Source organism: Petaurus breviceps, unplaced genomic scaffold, assembly GCF_028583685.1.
Source record: "Petaurus breviceps papuanus isolate PSGF00001 unplaced genomic scaffold, PetGlider_PUasm1.0 225, whole genome shotgun sequence".
Classification (NCBI taxonomy): domain Eukaryota; kingdom Metazoa; phylum Chordata; class Mammalia; order Diprotodontia; family Petauridae; genus Petaurus; species Petaurus breviceps.
The window spans coordinates 7,129,314-7,145,524 of record NW_027185889.1 but is presented as its reverse complement, the minus strand read 5'-3'; the positions used below and the strand labels follow the sequence as shown (position 1 = coordinate 7,145,524).

The following is a 16,211-nucleotide window of genomic DNA, read 5'->3' as shown; positions in this document are numbered from 1 at the left end:
TTGAATAGTACATTAACCCCTTCCATATATGCTTTTTGATTAACTTTTAAATGATTAGGGATTTAAAAATATATCAGTTTTTTTTCTATCTTGGGCAAGATAATTTTGTTTCTCATTCTTTTTTTTTCTTTTATAATCTAGATTTTATTAGTTCACTTGGTAATCAGTACATAGACATTATGAATAAATTGTACATTTAAAAATTCTAGAAAAGTCTAAAAATTATGTAGTTGCAATCCTTTTCTGAACTGTTATTCCAGTGACTTTCTTACTTTAAATTTGGAGGCAATTCTCCCTTTAAAAAGTTATCAAATACCAGCATCCTGAATATGGATGAGGTATCAGGTCTTTTACCAAGCAAAATTCCATTAATTCTGTATTTGATAAAACTACACTCATACACATTTTCCAGTCTTTTACAGCACATTAACAAAGTCACTGGAAAAAAATTGTACCACCACTACCAAAGATGGCAATGTCACAGATAGCGCACAATTCTGAAAGGGATAGCCAACACCAGGGAGCAATTTTATTTAGGAAACAATTGTACCAAAAGACGATATGGATACAGATTAGTTAAAATAAGAGCTTTAAAATTTGTGGTCACAGCTCCAAATTGCTTCATTTAATATAATGTCAAAACTGACTATGGAATGTTAAGCCGATGCACAAGACACACATCTTCCTAGTCAACATTCTAGTAATTTCTGGTTGTATTAAAACAAATAAACAAAAAACCAAACCGACAACCAGCACATGATTTAAACTCTTTAAACAGGACTCTAAATAAACCCACTTTATATTGGCTTATATTTATCTAAATATTTTTAAATATTAATGTGATGAGGTGGGACTGCCTCCTTCTTAAAAATGTTTCTAGAGCTACTAAAAAACTGGCATTTACAAAATAGTTGATAAAAATATTCCTCTGAATCGTCAAGAAGGGAGGTAACAGGGACAATTGTTAAAACACTTGCTGTAAGATGTTATTCAGATTTGGTTTCTTTCTCCCCTGCTGAATCAGAGACTGGAACCTCTTCATTTTTAGTATCTCCATTTTCTGCAGGCAAGTCATCTTTATTCTCCTCTTGGTTAGCAGCTTCTGCTTGTTTTCCTTTTGCTCCTTTTTTTTTTCCTTTTGTGTGAACATTTTTGTCCTCGGATTTATCCTTTCCAGCTGTCTTTTTGGGCTTAGCTTCAACTTTAGCAAGGACTGGCTTAGCTGACAATCTGGCCGACCTCCTCTTGGGCTCCTCCTTTACTTTCCCTTGTGCAGAATTCACCTTCCTCTCGGGCATCCTGGCTGCGAGCGTGGATCGGTTCCCTCTCCCCAGACACGGGCGGGAATGACTTTGCTCGAGGGTCAGAGGGAAAGGGCCAGGGCTACAACGCGCGTGCTTCTTCACTGGCGGGGCTCGGGGCCTCGAAGCTCCTCTTCCCATCGCTGGGCTGCCTGGACCCGCAGCCAGAGCAGTCCGAGAACTAGATGGAACCAGATTGGAATTCCCTGTTTCTCATTCTTTTTGATGAAAGGACAGATGTCAATATGAAGAACAAACCCAGAAATAGTTGGCAAGTACCTCTTGTTCTTTTGTTTAATTCTCTTCATAATCTTTTATTGAAGAAGAATTTCTCTTGCCGAGAAGACATTTGAGTGAGTGCATCCTTCATGGAAAAGGAATAAGTTCATCATTTATCACTCAGGTTTTCCTTTTAGATTGCAGAAGTGAACACCAGAAACCCACAGGAACTATACACTGTGACTTAAGAAACAGGTATAAAACAGTATTTTGATTTGAATTGTAGACCCTGACATCAGAAACTGATCTTTTGCCTGGAAAATCAGGTCATCATTGAGACTTTGACTTTTGATCTCCCTTACTCCATGAAGGAAGAATTTATGGATCTTAAGGTTCTTTATCCATTATTTACTTACTTGTCTAACATCCATGGATCACTTTAATCTGTCTCTGAATCAATCAATAATATCATTAAATTATGTCCAATATATCAGAAAAACAATCATCTGATAAGTTTTGTCAAGTTAAAAAGCTTAGGATTTCATTAAAGAAGAAAAGCCTAGAGATATTTAATCAGAGTTTTCTGGGTTTTGTTGCCGTGTTGCATTTTTTGAGGATGCAGTTATTCAGCCAGCATGATATTTTGGAATGAATTTTCAGATATTTGCTTAAGACTTCAAATTGAAGGAATTCCTTTGAAGGTTTAGACAGATGATTTACTATCTAAATAATGCAATATTATGATGACTTTTTCTGGAGACCATTTCTTGTCAAAATCATTCTGCTATACAATAACATTTTTTCTTCCAAAAAATATTTCTTATTTTCACAGAAGTGAACCTCAGAAAACTGTTGGAGCTTTTCCTTGAGACTTAAAAATGTGCCCCTGAGCTCATAGCTCAGTTTTAATCTCTTCTTTCTCTACCTCCAGCATACATTGTGGAGGAGTCCTGCCTCTAAATTCAAATTCATTATGATCCTTTCCCTTTATTGACAATGTGAAGAGTACTACTGTGAATTATTGCAGGAGTGAAGGAGGCCTGGGTTCAAGATCAACCTCTGCAGGCTTTCAGATTCTTGTTTCTCATGGTACATATATTGACAAATGTGTCTTTTACATGAGTCAATAAATAGAAGCTCATTATGAATTTGAATAGACAGAACTCCTATGGTGCTTTTGGATTAACTCTTCAATGATTAGGAATTACAAAATATATCTGTCTCTCTTTCATCTTGGGTTATGTACTCTTTCTTTTTAGTCCTCCTTTATTAAAGAGTGAATGATAACATAAAAAGGGGACCCAGAATTATCTTGTACAAACTTCTCATGCTTCTATTTAGCTCTCTCCTGATGTGTTATTGAAGATCTCTTCTTTTAAAGAAGATTTTTTTTCTCATTTTTATAGCACAGGTCTTGGCCACGTCACTCATCTTATTAAGAAGTTTCATGGCCTCCTTTTAGCTCCAAGATAACCTTTGTTTGGCATTTTCAGTTCATTACATTCTGACTCCAACTTATCCATTTGAGCTTATTTCAAACTCTTCCTTCTATAACACTCATTATTCCAACCAAATTGCCTAATTTCTATTTTATGTATATATATATATATACATATATATATATATATGCCATTAATGTCTCCTGTTTCCACTTCCAAATTGGCTCCCATTAGTGGATTGTTTCCATCATTTCTTCCTCTTGGAATACTTAGCTCCTTTAGAGGGTCATCTCAACTACCTTTTACACTAGAACTTTCCCAGTTGTCCTAATTTCTCCTTTGAGATTACCTTCCATTTTGTTGTTATTGTTCTTCAGCTGTTTCCAACTCTTTACGAACCCATCTGGCTTTTCTTGGCAAAGGTACTAGAGTACCTTTCTCATATCCTTCTCCAGTTTATTTTGAGGATGTGGAAATTGGGGTAAACAGGCTTAAGTGACCCAGGATCACATAGCTAGCAAGTGTCTTAGGAACTCATGGAAATGAGACTTCCTGAGTCCAGGTTTGATGCTCTATCTACTGCCCCACTTAGCATTTATCCCAAATATATCTTGCAAGTACCTAGTTATTTACTTGCTATCACTTCCATTCAAATGTAATCTTCTTGAATGAAGAAATTGCTTTTGCCTTTCTTTGTATTATCAGCAGTTAATAGCATTTTTGGCATACAGTAAGTGCTCAATATATGCTTGTTTACTGACTCAGTGACTGTAAGAAACCACTTCTTCATCAGAATTTAGTGTTAATGTTCTTCTGGCACTACCCCCCAAAATGAGTTTGTATTTACTTTTTATATATTCTGTACTCACTTACCAATGTACACACAACCCTTATAATTTTCCTTTCTTTAACCTTCTACTAAAATATTTTAAATTCCTTGAGGGTAGAGACAGTTTTATTCTTATCTTTGTGTACCAAATACCTAACACATAACAAATCAGTTCTGCTGTAAAGAACATATGCATTTTTAAAAATCACCTTTTTAATGCAAAACAGTACAACAAAACCCATAGGGTTATGCAAAAATGCAGTTGGGATACAATGTCACTTTGTCAGTGACACATATCAAAAGATAGGGATTAAATAAAATTATTTCATAGGTTTTGTACATGTTAAATGATTAAGAAATAAATACTACAATAAATAGTGACAATTCTCACAAACAGGCTGCAAAGTCTTCCAGGCATTGGAGAATTAGCCTTGGCAGAAAGTTGAGAGGATGAAAGGAGGGCATGCATAGGTGGGTGCCAATTCTCCTTTGCCCCAAATCCCCAAATATACCAGAAGATATACAACACATATGGCACATTACCTTGAAAATGGACTGAAGATTGCTTGTGGAAGAAGAGGTCAGATGTGTTCAACTTTTGAGTTAGTGTGAAGTAGTAAAAGGAGGAAAAATTGTAATATTAGATGTGTATGGATGGTACTCATTGTTATCTTCTCTCTTCTGTAACCAAATTCAGTTTTCTATGTTTGATATTCCTCATGGATGAAATCACACATATAAGTGAACATGAAATTTGAATTATGCTCAAATTGTTAGTAAAATTTAAATTAGGTGTTTGATGATTGCCTTTCAAACTAACCTAGAGATGGAATGCAAGTTTCGTGAGGGTAAAGATTGCTTGATTCTTGATTTTTGTGTTTGTATCCCACAGTGCTATGAGCATATATAATAGGAAAACAGTATTATTGACTAGGTAGGAACAGGAAGGTTGTTGATTCCAATAATCTTAGATTAATATCAACTGAAAGCTGGGAAACTGAGGTCCAAGAAAATTTCTCAAGAGGACATAGGTAGGAAGTAGCAGAGCTGTGATTTGAAACCAAGACCTTTGACTCCAGAGCTAGTACTCTTTCCATAATATGCTGCTGATTCCATTGTATGAAATCAAATGATGTAAGGAACAAAAAAAGCAATTTCAAAACTGATTTTCCATTTTGAAACAATGGGCTCAATGTCCTCTCTAGGAACCATTTTGATTAAAATATGAAATACTAGTCTATTAGGACAAAACATCCCTGAAATGTAGAGCTGCTTTCTTCTTTGACTATTGGGATGATGCACATCTGGCAGAATTTGTTAATCTCATTCTTGTCTTGCAACATAAGCTGGATTTCTGACAAACTGTCAAGCCCTGCAAAGGACTGGGCAACTTTCTTCCCTGTAGGAGATAGCTCCTCCCAGAATGATTTGAGATAGGAAAACTGTCTTCAGAACCAGAAGGAAGGAAAGGCAGAATAGAAAAATTTAAGATTTTCCTTGCTGATGCAAAAGACTGGCTGGTTTCATGAGAACCATTTGGAAAGAGTTTGCTGTGCTTGTTGTATTGTGGGAGATGGATTGTTGCTGTTACAGCATATAAATATGTATCTGTTTTTAGAGACAATTCCTGAAATACAGAGCAGGCATACATAGAATGGAAAGCTTCTGTCTGCCTCAACAGTGAGTGCTAGCCAGAATTACTGATGCAAAGTCACCTTCAGTGGGTGTTTTCATAATGAGGCTGGATCTATGACTATGTCATTGGCATACTGGAAAACTTGGCAAATCCATCCTGGTATGATGCCTTAAAGAGAAAGGAAGGAAGAGAAACACACACACACACACACAGAGAGAGAGAGAGGGGGGGGGGACAGAGAGAGAGAGACAGAGAGAGAGAGACAGAGAGAGAGGAAGGAAGCAAGGGTTGGGAGGGAAGAATAGAAAGAGGGAGGAAAGGGGAAAGAAGGAAGAAAATATAAAAGGGAAGTAAGGGAGGGAAAAAGGAAGGAAAGGAGGAAGGCAGGAAGGGATGAATAAATGGAGAGAGAGAGAGATAATATGAGAAAAAACATGAAACATTTTACAAATGTACGAATCTACACTACAGCCACTAGTGAGTGCACCAATCTTGATAAGGATAAATATACATTCAAAGCTCTAGAGCTGGCAGGAATTTCAGAAGCTGCCAAGTTTAAACCCTTTATTTTTCAGGTGAAAGCACTGAGACCCAGGGGTATTAAGTAACTTATCCAAGGTCACATGACAGTAAGTGCCAAAGACAGATTTTGAACCCATGTTTTCTGACTCCTGAATCAACACATCTTACTTTATATCATACTGCTCCAGAGCTGGTGGAATTCCTTTAGAATTTGGGTTTTACTCAATGGGTTCACCAGGCATTTAAATTATTTAAATCAACACTTTTCCTTTCCATTCTGTAGGGGTAAGGGATAAGTATAACCAGAATGTATAACACACATGTTTTATTTTACTTGTGGGCAATGACAATCAAAATACCTCCTTGTCCTGGGACAATGGGGATGGAAGGAAGGTATCATTCCTTCTCCCTTTCCTAAGGTGTTTTGGGTAGGAGTAGGAGATCCAAATTCTTGGGGGTAATCACAGTGGACTGAGAGATACTTGGGAAGAGAACAGGCTGCTCCCCTAGTCTTCCATAATCTCTGCACCTTGCTTATATAGGAAGTGAACCATCTAGGCAATATAGTAGGAAGGAAGTAAACTGTAAGCATAGATGTAGGGAAAGGTAACCATCTGAAAGAGGGAAGTACAGAGAATAACATCAAACCCTGGGTGAACTTGTGTGAGACCATGCACTACCGTAGTACAAGAGTTAGCCATGAGTTCTATTTGTTTCCCTTAACCCCTAAATAAGCCTGTCCCTATTTTAAACCATGTAAACTTATGGATTGAAGGGAGTACTCATAACCACCTTTCTAGGGAAAGAGAGGTATCAGACTTTAAAATTCCCAGATCTTTAGGGTGGGAAATGAATTCCAATACATTGTACTGGCAGGACACATAGGCTGAACACAGAGTGGAAACAAACAATAGATCCCAAGAGTCATCATCTTTCTTGGCAGGAAACTGAGGGGACCTGCAGGAAGCAAAGTCATGGGAAACATGAACAGAGTGGGACGGCAAATCATCTATTGAGAGTAGCAAGGCTACAAAGAGGGATGGGGAAAGTAGCATGGAATGGTAACAACTGCTAGTAGCAACTGGTATGGACAACTCTTGAAAAATCTGCGCTGTGGAGACAGCCATAAAAGAGTTACAAGGAAAGCATCCACATAGAGGAGCAATGCTTGGGTGTTCCTGCTCATACCCTACCTAAGACATCTCTTTAGGTGACTGAAATTTTATGTATAGACCTTTGGATAGAAAGATGCTCCCTGGTGGACATTGTTATTTTCTATATGAAACCAATTGTTTTCCTTAGAGTCTAAATAAACCTTCCTGTTATCTGAGCCTTGTGAACCTGTGTGCTTGAAGTGCGGAGCTGATCAAATGTAATCACCCAGGGTGGGAGAGGAGGTATCCAATGGTAAATTTCCCAGATTCCATGGTTGGGGCAATGAGGAAGAGAAGTGAGGAGTTTGTCAGTCACCAAACATTTATCTAGGGCTTACCATGTACTAGGCATAAAAAGGAAAGGCAAGTCCTGCTCTCAAGGAGCTCTAATGGGGGAAGTCAACATGAAAATGAGCACATACAATCAAATTACAATCAAGATAAATTGAAAATAAGCAACAAAAAGAGGAAAGTAGAATTAAGGGAATTGGGAAAGGATTCTGTCAAAAGGTGGAATTTTAGCTGGGACTTGAAGGAAACTAAGGCAGCAAGAAGACATAGATGAAAAGGGAGAGCATTCTAGGCATGGGGATTACAATCATAAAAAAATGCACAATCCAGACATAGCATCTTGTTCAAATAATAGCAAGAGACCTCTTTCACTGGACCCTAGGATGGGAGGGGAGGAAAGTAAAAAGGAAGAACACTGAAAGGTGGGGAGGGCAGTTTGTGAAAAACAAAGAGGGCATTTTGTATTTGATCTCAGGGGTGATAGGGAGCCACTGGAGTTTATTGAGTAGGGGGTGACATGATCTGATCTCTATTTTAGGAAGTCAAATTTGACAACTGACTGGAAGATAGACTAGAGTGCAGAGATTTGTGGGAGTCAGACCAACCAATAAGCTATTGTAATACTCTAAGTGTGAAGTGTTAATGGTTTGCACAGAGATAGTAACAATATCAGAAGAGAAAAGGGGACATATAAGAAGGTTATTATGAAGGTAGAATAACCAGGCCTTGGCAACAGATTGGAGGTGGAAGAAAAAGAAAGAGGGAAGAGATGAGGATTACACTTAATTTTTTTTTTTGATCAGATGCTTTCTTAACTTTTAGTTTGAATCATTCATTTCTGCAAGATTTTGAGTTGCAAGTTTTCTCCATGTTTTTTCCTTTACCAACCACTCCAAAACAGCGATCCCATTGGATATCCCCTCCTCCAATCTACTCTCTCCTATATTTTCTCCACTACCCCCTAAGACTTTCCAGTAGGGCACAGTGGATCTCTATGCCCTAGTGCCTGTATGTCCTATTTCCCAATTACAGGTAAAATAATATTAATAATAGAATATATATATATATATATTTAAACATTTGATTTTAAAACTTTGAATTCCAGATTAATTTCCTACCTCTCTTCTCACACATCCTTACTGGGAAGATATGCAATTCAATACAGGTTGTACATGTGTAGCTATGCAAAACATTTTCATAGTGGATATATTTTGAAAGACTGACTATATTTCCCTCCCTCCTATCCCACCTCCCACTTGTTCTATTCTTTACTTTGATCCTTTCCCTTTTCAAATTGGGTGCTTCCAACATCCCTCCCCCTAGCCTGCCCCCCTTTACATCATTTCCCCTCATCCCCTTCTCCCCTACTCTGCTTTAGGGCGAGATACCCTATTTACTGTGTATGCCATTCCCTCCCTAAGCCAAATTCAATGAGAATAAGGTTGACTCATTCCCTTTTGCCTTCCTGTTCTTCCCCTACATTGTAATAATTTTCCCTTGCTTCTTCTATATGAGATAGTTTACCCCATTCTCTCTCTCTCCTCATCTCCTCTAGTTATTTTCCTCTCTCATCTCTCAATTTCATCTTTTAAGTATCATCCATTCCTATTAAATTGGCCCTGTTCCCTCTATCTATGTACACCTGTAAACATATATACACATTCACATATGTATTCATATGCCCATATAACCTCCTATATAAGCATATAAATGTATGTATGTATGTATATATATATATATATATATATATATATATATATTTCTATTCCCTACAAATATTCTCATACTGAGAAAAGTTTCATAAGTTACAATTATTTTTTTTCCATGTAGGGATGTAAATAGTTCAACTTTGATAAGTTCCTTATAATTCCTTTCCCCTGTTTACCTTCTCATGCTTCTCTTGCTTCTTGTATATAAATGTCAATTTTTTATTCAACTCTTTTTTTCATCAAGAATACTTGAAAGTCCTCTATTCCACTGAATGACTATGTATTCCCTTGAAACATGATACTCAGTTTTTCTGGGTAGGTGATTATTGGTTTTAATGCCAGCTCTTTTGACCTCTGGAATATCATATTCCAAGCTCTTTGATCCCTCAGGGTAGAAGCTGCCAGATCCTATGTTATCGTGATTGTGTTTCCACAATATTCATATTGTTTCTTCCTAGCTGCTTGTAATATTTTCTCCTTGATCTGGGAATTCCAGAATCTAGCTATAATATTCCTAAGAGTTTTATTTTTGGGATCATTTTCAGGAGGTGATCAGTTTCTTTTGAGTCACCTTTTACATGAATTGGAGGAGGTGATAGCTGTTTCTACTCTATCATCTTGACTCTCGATTACACTTAATTTTTGAGGATTGGGTGTCTGGGAGGTTGATGATGCCCTCAAAAGAAATGGCTACATTTGGAAGATGTAGACAGTTTGTGGCAGGGGGAGATGAATTTGGTTTTGGATATGTTGAATTTAAGACAAGTACAGAACAAGTTTAAAATGCTCAAAAAACAGATGAATATGCATGACTCAATGTTGGTAAAGAGATTAAAGGTTCAACAAAATGTGCTTAGGCCACCCACCCTCATTTTTTTTAACCAGGAGAATCTGACATAAGGGTTACAGGTGACAAAAATACATGCACATATAAATATCTGTTTGTATCATCAGTTACTTTACATATGTACTGCAGAAAGAGGACTCTTTAATGAAAGATTAAAAAAAAGTAATAGATAATATAAGGTTTTCCAGAGAAGGTCTTTGTAAGAGAAAAGAAAGGAAATAGGGGGGAAAGGAGAGATAGATTGTGATGAATCAGTTTGGATCAAGTTTACTCCCTTATTAAAGCAAAAACAATGCAATTTAATTCTCTGGCTGTTTGGAACACCTAGGAGAATGCTCTGTATATAATTAACCCAATAAATTTTTTTGAATAAAACTTATGAATAGATAATCTCCCAAAGGAGATACTTATTTTAAATCAGACCTGTGATTATTTGGTATAAAGAATTCCCAATGAGGAATCTTCTTCCTTTGGTGTAGATTAGCCTTTGCTTGGTAATTTAGTCTTAGAGAATTGCCTAGGCCAGTGAGAGTTTAACAGTTTGCTGGTTCACACAACCTGTGGGTGACAGAGACGGGGCTTTAAATCTGAATCTTCCTGATTCTGACACTAGTTCTTGTGCCACTATTCCAGAAATGTCAAACTTAGAGGGCAAGAGTCAAGAGTATCTAGATTAGAAATCAATAAAATGATAGTATAAAGTAGAAAATATTTATTTGTGGTTATTCTAAATCAATACATGGCCAGCAGATCAGGATGCTTTTCTATTTGAGTTTGACACCATTGTAGTATGCCAGATGTAATATTTAATATTTTAGGATGTTCAAATACATTTGTAAAAAAAGGATAGCTTTTTTTTTTAAAAAATGGCTAAATAATTTGATCTATACATCCTTCAAGGTTAGTCTTTATTCATTTTACCCAGTGTATAGAAGGCAGTTGCCTTCAGATCTTGTGCAAATGAAACCATTTAGTCCAGGAGTGGGGAATCTGTGGCCTCCAGGCCACATGTGGCCTTCTAGGTCCTTGGGGGTGGTCTTTTGATTTTTTTTATGGAAGTTTTATGGAACAAATTTTTTTATGGAAGTTTTATGGAACAAATCCTTTTATTGAGGGGATTTGTTGTGCAAAGTTTGGATTCAGTCAAAGGGCCACACTTGAGGATCTAGAGGGCCACACGTGGCCTCGAAGCTCCGGGTTCTCCATTTAGTTTAGTCAAACTCTTTAGGCTTCAAGTTCTTGGAAATCAGTGTGATACAGTGGAATAACTTGGGATTTGAAGAGACATGGATTCAAATCATACAGCTGAATAATAATTAGGTTTGCCAGATCAGTGATTGTGGATAAGACAATTAACTATCCCTGTGTCTTAGGTTTCTGATCTGTAAAATGGGGCAATAATATCTGTAGTACTTGTCTCACTGGATGTTTTAAGGATCAAAATGAAACACTACATGAATACTTTTCTCCAAAGGTTAAAATACCTCAGAAATATCACCTATCTTATGGTTATTGTTTTTGATTATGTTAATGCCTTTGGGGTTCTAAACAGGTACACTTCCATTGCCAGTTAAAAAATCTCTGAAGTAAATCTCATTTCCAAGCTACCTTGCAAAGATGATGCAAAGCATCTAAGAGCAAAGACAAGGAGAGTTTCCCCTTTTTGATCCTTTATGAGTTTTAAATATTTTGCTCTATTTTAAAATAGAGCAGAAAATCCTAGATCTGCAACTTTAAATGTTTCTATTTTGTCAGTATGCATTTTTCTTTAAGATAGATTGTTCTTTAGGGGATAGAGGAAATAGTTTTACTGAAGCAACATTGATACAATAGAGTAGTTGAATGAACTCCTTGTTCCTAGACATTGTTCTATGGAGACTGGATGATGATTTTCTGTGAACCTGGTAAATGGGATGCGTCAGTAGATATTGTACTGTAAGGCCTCTGAGTTCCCTTCCAGCCATTAGGTTTCACCTGGCATTATCTCCAGTTGTGCTTATTCACAAAGAACAAGAAAGCCTCGGGTAGTGAGAAGAACCCTGGCTCTATAGCAGAGGACCTGCTTTGTAATCATTGCTGTGCTACTTACCATGGGACTTTAAACCTGCCACTTAACCTGTTTGGGCCTCAATTCCCTCATCTGCAAAATGAGAGGGTTAGATTAACTCTTATCATCTTGTTCAACTGAAAATCTAATAGTTAAGTAAATACCTTGATGGAGGGGATGTTTCATTCTTCTCTTTGTGTTTCTAGTGCCTAGGTGTGTTCCTGATTTAAAAAAAAAAGATGCATTTTGAATTGAACTCAGTGAACTTGTTATCTTTCTTCTCCAATCCTATATTCTTTTATTTTTTTTTCTTTGTCTATTGAGGGGGCCAGTATCCTTCTAGTCACCCAGGTTTAAAACTTCAGGTCATTCTAAACTCTTTTTTTGCTGTCATCTTGCCATGTTAAAATATTTTCCAAACACTGTTGATTCTACCTCCCTAACATTTCTTCCATCTGTCTCCTTAGCTTCACAAAGGGCCACTAACCTTGTTAAGGTTTCTACTATTGTTTGATTGCACTATGACAGTAGCCTATTATTTCATCTCCTTGCATTAAGCCACTCCCATCTCTAATTGATCTTGTCTTTTTCTACCCTGGAATATCTCAAAATCATTTCAGATTCTGACTTAATGAAATACAGAGCAGGCAGTACATTTCAAAATTCCTCATAATATCTAGAGTCCAGCCATTAAACACAAATGTTTCCTCCCTCTTCACACAAACAAAACCAGCCATTCCATTAATAATTCATCAATACCATTGTATTTCCGTCCACAAATACAGAAATACTTAATGAAAATAAAGATTTCCTTATAGCACTGCTGAATAATTAAACAGATTTTGATGAGGGATCTTGAAAGAAACTATAAAAGCTTTGATTTCAGGAGAAGAATAAACTAAATAAAAACCCATAGCTTCCCAAAGCTTTAATGTTAGGTGAATGATATTTTACTTTGATTTATAAAGTAAAATAAGTCAAAATAACAGTAGTCTACCATATTCAGTTTTATCTTTTTCTTAATTTCATAAAAGGTCACTATGTGAATGTAATAAGTATGCTCTAACTCTCCTTCTTAAAGCCAAGATGTCAATATCTGCCCCTCAAGGATTTAGGTCACTCAGAAGGGTTGATGGGGTTTTTCTTCTCTAATGTTATCAGCCAGAATCCTCACAAGCTACATCCCTTCCATTTTTAGGTGACAGTCACTTCATTCACTTTTACAAAGAGATATTTACTTCATATATATAGGCAGAACAAATGTACATGAATCTCTCATACCTCAGGAGGAATACACTTCTTTACATAACATTTATATCTGGGGAGAGAAGGCTAAAATTTAGGTCAGTTCTTATATTGCATTGGACTCACAATGTTAATGTCCAGATCAGTGTTCTTACCAAATGAGTCTTTGCACCAGTTTCCATGCATGTTGGTCCAAAGGGTCATTCCAGAAGGCTGTCTTTTGTTCCTTTGGGGCATTATGCTTCACCTTCATTGAAACCAGATTCTCAAGGGCACCCCTCTGGTTTTTTACACTCATAATGTCAAAGACTCCAAATGCTGCACCCAAAAAGAAAGTGAAAGCAGAGACCAAGGACTAAGAACTATTTATGAGAGTTCTGCTGCATCAGAGGAGAGAAGGACTTAGTTTCTACCTTACTTAATGTTCTATCACCAGACCTGTGGAGGAAAGAATTTGATAAATTAAACGGCTGAAAAGAGGAAGGCAAGAGAGATATGAGGATAAGGCCATTGCATTTCACTACATCCAATCTGAGTTTCCCATTCACTAGGTGGTTAGTTCACAATGCAACAAATTAAAGGAGGTTTACAAGTTCTACAGACTATTCCCACAGCACTCCCCCTACAATCCATTATGAATCTCCCAGAAGCAGGCTTCCCCAATCCCTCTTGTGGTGAATTTGCATCAAAAGAGATGCTTAATTGGAACTATACATGCTCTAGACCCCAGCCAAAAATCCACAATGGATATGAGATTTCAGTTCTATGGGGGAACTCCTGAAGTAAGAACTCTTTCCACATTGCAATGTGTCTTTGAATGAGCAGATAAGACCTACAAAGTTGCCTCAAATTAAAAAAAAAGTAGAAATCCTACCTTTTTTGTCTTTATTAATTTGTTTACTTTTAGTTTATAAGATTCATTACCACAATTCCTTGAGTTTCAAATTTTCTCTCCCTTTCCCCTCCCTACCCCCATGGTGTCATACAATCAAGTATAGTATCTGGAAATACTTTCACATTAGGCATTAGTCAGGTTATGAAGAAGGATTGTAACAGATGGAATGAACAATGGGAAAGAGGAAACAAAACCAAACAAGAAAACAAAAAAGGGCAGGTAGTTTGCTTCAATCTGGGTTCAATCTCAGTTCTTTCTCTGAATGTAAACCTCTCTCTACATCATGAGTCTTTTGGGGTTGACTTATGACTCTGGATTACTGAGAAGAGTCCAGTTTATCAATGTTGGTCATCACACAGACATTGTGTCTGTAATTGTGTACAAATTCCTCCTAGCTCTATGCTTCTCACTCAGCATCTGTTCGTATAAGCCTCTCCAGGTAAATATGAAGTCCATCTGCTCCTTGTTTCTTATAGCACAATAGTATTCCATAACATGAATATACCACAACTTGTTCAGCCATTCCCCAATTGATGGGCACCCCCTTAATTTCCAATTCTTTGCTACCACAAAAAGAGCTTCTATAAATATTTTTGTACATACAGGTCTTCCTCCCACTTTTATGATCTCTCTGGCATATAATAACCCTAGGAGTGTTATTGCTGGGTCAAAGGGTATGAAATTATTTATAACCCTTTGCGCATAATTCCAGATTGCTCTCCAGAAAGGTTGGATCAGTTCACAACTCCACCAGCAATGCATTAGTGTTCCAATTTGCCCACATCCTCTCCATAATTTGTCATATTCCTGTTTTGCCATCTTAGCCAATCTGACTGATGAGACGTGGTACCTCAGAGTTGTTTTGATTTGCATTTCTCTAATCAATAGTGATTTAGAGCATTTCTTCATGAGCTTATAGATATCTTTAATTTCTTTGTCTGAAAACTGCCTGTTCATATCCTTTGACCATTTATCAATTGGGGAATGTCTTGTATTCTTATAGATTTGATTCAATTCTCTGTATATTTTAGAAATCAGTCCTCTATCAGAAACATAGGTTGCAAAAATTGTTTCCCAATTTCCCACCTTCCTCTTAATCTTGGTTAGTTTGGCTTTGTTTGTACAGAAGCTTTTCAATTTCATGTAGTCAAAAATTATCCATTTTACATTTTATAATGTTCTCTAATTCTTATTTTGTCATATAGTCTTTTCCTCTCCACAAATCTGACAGGTAAACTATTCCTTGTTTTCCAAGACTGCTTACAGTATCAAACTTTATACCTAGATCATGCACCCATTTAGACTTGATTTTGGTATATGGTGTTAGATAATGGTCTATGCCCAGTTCTGCCATACTATATTCCAGTTTTCCCAGAAGTTTTTGTCAAATAGTGAGTTCTTATCCCCAAAACTGGGGTCTTTGAATTTTTCAAACAATAGATTACTATAGTCATTGACTGCTGAGTCTCATGTACCCAATCTATTCCATTGATCCACTACTCTATTACTCAGCCAGTACCAAGTAGCTTTTTTTTAAATGCTTTATTAACTTCTGCTTTACATCATTCGTTTCCACCAGATTTTGAGTTACAAATTTTCTCCCTGCTTTTCCCCTACCCACCACCACAAAATAGCAGTCCCATAGGATATCCCCTCCTCTAATCTGCTCTCTTTCATATTTTCTCCTATACCCCTTTCAACTTTTTCAGTGGACCTCTATGCTTCAGTGCCTGTATATCTTACTTCCCAATTACATGTAAGATGGTGTTAATAATAGTATATATACTATTATATACACATATATATTTGAATATTTGATTTTAAAACTTTCAGTTCCAGATTCATTCCCTTCCTTCCTTGTCACCCACCCTTACAGGGAAGATAAGCAGTTCAGTATAGGTTGTACATGTGTGGCTAATGCAAAACAATAACATAGTAGATATATTGTAAAAGACTGACTATATTTCCCTCCCTCCTATCCCACTTCCCACTTGTTCTGTTTTCTACTTGGATCTCATCCCTTTTCAAAAGTGAGTGCTTCCAACTTTCCTCCCCCCCCCCCCCCCCCCCCCCCCCC

At 36.9% G+C, this 16,211-nt stretch overlaps 2 pseudogenes; one reads left to right on the top strand and one right to left on the bottom strand.

Moving 5' to 3' along the window:
• Positions 1 to 403: 403 nt before the first annotated feature.
• Positions 404 to 1,985, bottom strand: LOC138166608 (non-histone chromosomal protein HMG-14 pseudogene; annotated as a pseudogene).
• Positions 1,986 to 5,858: 3,873 nt separating this feature from the next.
• Positions 5,859 to 16,211, top strand: part of LOC138166575 (glycosaminoglycan xylosylkinase pseudogene) — a 29,930-nt pseudogene continuing 19,577 nt past the window's right edge.